General features: G+C 52.2%; 1 long non-coding RNA gene across 1 annotated transcript; it reads left to right on the top strand.

Moving 5' to 3' along the window:
• Nucleotides 1-828: 828 nt before the first annotated feature.
• Nucleotides 829-3442, top strand: LOC118518572 (uncharacterized). Its single transcript, XR_013446807.1, has 5 exons — nucleotides 829-1319; nucleotides 1768-1956; nucleotides 2626-2859; nucleotides 2959-3048; nucleotides 3213-3442. It is a non-coding gene; the product is annotated as an uncharacterized LOC118518572 (long non-coding RNA).
• The last annotated feature ends 1018 nt before the right edge of the window (nucleotides 3443-4460 follow it).

Below are 4460 nucleotides of genomic sequence, written 5' to 3' on the forward strand. Positions count from 1 at the left end.
CAAAACCGGGAGGACTCCTCGTTTTACCTGCTGACCTCTTCTAAGGTTGTGGCAGGGAGGGAGGGGCCCATTTCTGTCTGCCTGCCTTTTTTTTTTTTTTAAGATTTTATTTATTTATTTGAGAGAGAGATAGCAAGAGAGGGAACACGAGCAGGGGGAGTGGGAGAGGGAGAAGCAGGCCTCCCGCGGAGCAGGGAGCCCGATGCGGGGCTCGATCCCAGGACCCTGGGATCATGACCTGAGCCGAAGGCAGGGGCTTAACGACTGAGCCATCCAGGCGCCCCTGTCAGCCCGCTTTTAAATTGCCACCCCGAAGCTGCGGCCACCCCGACTCTTGGCGGGTCGTCTGAGCGGGGAAGCTCGGGGTTGCTGCTCTCCCTGCAAAGCCGGCCGGCTCAGGCCGCTGCAAGTATTTCTGTCAAGCAGAGGAACAGACCTATTTCCTCTGAAATGCTAGTTAGGATTCGATCTTCAAGTGGGAAAGAAAAATCTAGGAGCGAGGAAATACACTTTTAACCATCTCAAGCAATTAATCATAAAATTACCCTTTATTCCCTCCCAAGTCCTACCGAAGTCTATTAAGTGTAATGAAACAACTGGTTCATGTTACAACTAAAATTTAAGCAAACCAGATCTTTGAAACGATTTTTTTTTTCCACTTGAGCAGACGAGTCATAGCAATCATCGTTCAGTCCAAATTGTTAGGCTGGAGCCGAACTTGGAAGCCCCGAGGCTGGTGCCTTTCAGTCGCCCCACACTGACGCGGGAGATAACACATATATTTAGAGGATTCTTCTGGGGGTGTGTGTGTGTGTGTGTGTGTTTTGTTTTTTGTTTTTTTGTTTTTTTTTTTAAGTGTGAGGCATATTCAGTTTGGAATTCTTTGCAGTAATTAAGATTTGGGGAAGGGTGAATTTTAGAAATAGGAGTCCTGCAAATAAGTTTTATTGGAAATAGGGGGAAAGGGCTTGCAGATAAGCGTGTGATGAAACAGAATTACGAGTTCCTCCAGGGGAGGCCACTCCTTCGAAAGCTGCTAATGCATAATTGTAAAGCCCTGGGGAGAGCCTTCTGGATTGTTCCTTAACCGCAAGCACACACAAGCCGGACAAGCCGTGTGTGCAGAAAGGTCGGGGGTGGGGCGGCCAGGGAATGGTCTCTAGACCAGCTGAGCTTCGAGGGCGGTGGCCCCAGCTCTGGCCTCATGTCCTCCTCCGCACGGTGCTTCCAGCCACCTGCCAACGGGCTGACGCTAGATTCTAGGGAGATTTCCGTTGTCTTAATCCCGACACCCGGGCTTCTCATCTCCATGTTCACAGGTAAGGAAGGGCACAAAGAGCAGCTTTCGGGTGGTCTGCCTTTCCCCTTTTCCTCGGATTCCATCCTGCCAGCGTCGTGAGGTGCTGAGTGCATCTCTGTGACAGAACCATCCACCCCATCTGTGCTTGGACAGACTCCCAGCATCTCTCTGAGCCTGGCCAGGCTTTACTGTCCCCCTGCTTTGTCTCCACGAACGCAAAGCCCTCCTGGTCCTCACCGTGGGATTGCCTCCCCCGAGGCTGGGGTCCTCAGGAAGCGGGCTTTGACGAAAGGTGCCTTGTTAGCAATTGTCAGAGGCGCGTGTGCGGAGCATCCGAGGCAGATTCAACTTGGCACGCAGGTGCTTTGTTCCTAAGGATGGTTTGGGTATACGGAGTTGGGGAAATTGTGCCAAAACCACAAAATGAATCGGCTCTCTCTGATGAAATACCTGATTTTCTTTCTCAGCACATGCCAGGCGGTGAGGGAAACAGCGGTGGCTTTTGAGACATCTGAGCTGACGACGGTGTGGCATCAGGCTGCGTGTCAAGGACACTTGGAGATGCCCTCTCCAAGAATAGCTACCTGGCTCTTTCCTTTTTCTATGATAGAAACACGACCTTCAAGTTATGACGGACCCCGCTGTATCTCAGGAACGTAAGGGACTATAATTAGAGTGTGCTGTCCGCACCGAGATGCGCATAAAGGAGGTAGAGCCAGAGATGAGTCAGAGGGGCAGGGAGGTGGGTGTGGCACCCGTGGGACTTGGGGGAGGGGAGGGGCCCGGTGCCCGCAGAGCCCTGAGGCAAAGGCCTGTCCTTTGGGTGGAGTGAGTGTCGAGGTGTGTGGACAAATCCCGAGATGGAGCCCTGTGGGAGCTCCGGTGTTCCAGATTGCCCACATCTGTCAGCTGGGCTGGGGCAGGTCCTGGGGCCGGTCCTGGGGCCAGAGGTGGACACAGCCCAGGGACGAACACAGCAAGAAAGCAGGGTCTGGCGTCCCCTCAGACGCCACAACCAACCTCTGGATCTGAGCCTGAGCGCTCGGTCAGGTCACAGGGCAGGAGGCCAGGGGTAGGGGCTGCGAGACCAGGTCGGAGAGACGTGGGCAAAGGAAGTAGCAGCCTTGGGCTCGAGGGGTGGAGACGTCTTCCGGGGTGAGAGCGTTTAATTCCACTTTATTTTGCATTTCTGACTCCCTTGTTCTGTCTTTTTGTAGAAAAGGACACACTGAGAGATTGTCAAGTGCTTTGATAAAAAAAATATAACTCCGTCCCATTCCTACTTTCTAGTCTACCGATTCTCTTCTTTTATTACTATTCTTTAGAGAAGTTGCTGCGATACAACGTCTTCTTTGCGGGCTGACAGCGTGCTGAGCCGCCCTCACACCCAGTCCTTGTGCACAGACATCCACTCCATCGTGCTCTCAATGCTCCCGTTCCCATGGGACAGGACAAAACGGAGATGTGGACTCCTACGCACAGAGAGATCGTGATTTCAAAAATCACACATCTAACACAAGTGGCAGGAAATGTGGAAGAAAGCCAACAGTTAGCCTTAGGTGCCAGACCTTTTAGGGAATTTCCTTTCCTTTTTTTTTTTTTTTCTTTTTGTTTGTTTATTGAAAATTTCCACAGATGACTTTGCTCTGCTTTTATAGTGACAACCGAATCAATATTAAAACCAAGCCAAACCAACCGAGGGATCATGAGCAGCACGAGGAGGTCAGGCCGTGGTCCTCCCTGGGCAGGTGGGTAAGTCAGAAGGAATTCCAGTTGCTGGAGGCTGGTAAGCACCAGGTTGTCCCTGTTCAGTCTCCTTGGAAGAACGGGTACCCCAACCCCATGAGGGTGTGTCCTTGCTTGAAAGTCTCCACTGTTGAGTGTTGCCTCTGACCCCTTCCCTTTCACACAGAGGCCAGGAAAAAGTGGTCAGACCAAAGGAACCTTCCTTCTGTGAGCAGCTGTTTTGTCCCATTCTCGCCTTATAAAACCATAGAAACTCATGAAGTCACGGAGTATGAGATCATCCGTTTCAACCACTTCATGTTACAAATGAAGCTTCAGAGGGATATGAAGCAGCGTCCTTCAGATTACGAGAAGGTTTGCACTGGGAAAACGCATTTACTTTTGTTTACAGTTGGCTTCTCCGCATCCATCACTTCTACACTCATTCATTTTGCCATTTTTGTGGGAGAGACGGTGAAATATCTCATCAGAAAATAGGACATATCCACTCATGTACAGTCATTAGGAATTAAACCGCAAATGCCATTCCCCAAATTAATTTGGTTTAGATTTAAATAGGGAAAGTGCCTGCCTGGGGCTTCATTTTTCACTGCAGAAGAGATCTCGCTCATTCCCTCTGCAGCCTGGGAGGCCTGGGGAGGGGTGGGGGGGCAAGGGCCAGGGAGGGGCCGCTGGCGAGACGCCAGGGTCGGGGTGCCCCAGCACGGGCCTGGGGATCCGATGGAGCACAAGCTGGGGTGAAGACGCCTTGTTAGGATTTGGGGCATTGGAGCTGAGCATGAATACGAACAGAGGAAGGGGGGCCTTTGGCAGGGGTGCATGGGGTGAAGGGACTGGGTCAGCAGAGCGCGGGGTGCAGGAACCAGTACTGGGGAAACACTTCAGGGACCCCTGCCTTCAGCTGTGCGCAGGTTTGTGTGATGGCTTTGCAGTGTGCTTACAACTCATCAAAATGAAGTTTAAACAAACCTTAGTACTTTTCTCCATTTGCCTCCGTGACCCAGCATCTTTGTTTCTTCTCCCCTCTTGTCTCATCCCTCTCCCGTCCTCTGGCCTTTCCCCTTCTCTCATCTCTTGGGCTCTCCAGGGACTCCTTCTCCCACAGGGTCAAGCCCAGCCCCTGGGATGCCCGGGCTCTGAGGCTTCTTCTCTGTCCAGCCTCTGGCCCCAACCCTGACGTGTCACCTCAGTCAGCGTGTCCCGAACCTGCTGATGAAGTAAGCAACAGAACACGTACCATTGTCAGAGATGGGGAGTTGGAAAGGGGGTGCAGGCCGAGGAGGACGTGGAAGAGGGGAGCCGGTCAGAGTCCCACAGTAAACAGATGCACTTAGTGGTAAGATGAGTCCCGGAGGGGTTCGTTTGCAAGAGGGAGCCGGGAATAACCAGAGCTAGTAGCCGCTGACCTGGTACC

This window comes from Halichoerus grypus, chromosome 4 (assembly GCF_964656455.1).
Source record: "Halichoerus grypus chromosome 4, mHalGry1.hap1.1, whole genome shotgun sequence".
Taxonomy (NCBI): Eukaryota; Metazoa; Chordata; class Mammalia; order Carnivora; family Phocidae; genus Halichoerus; species Halichoerus grypus.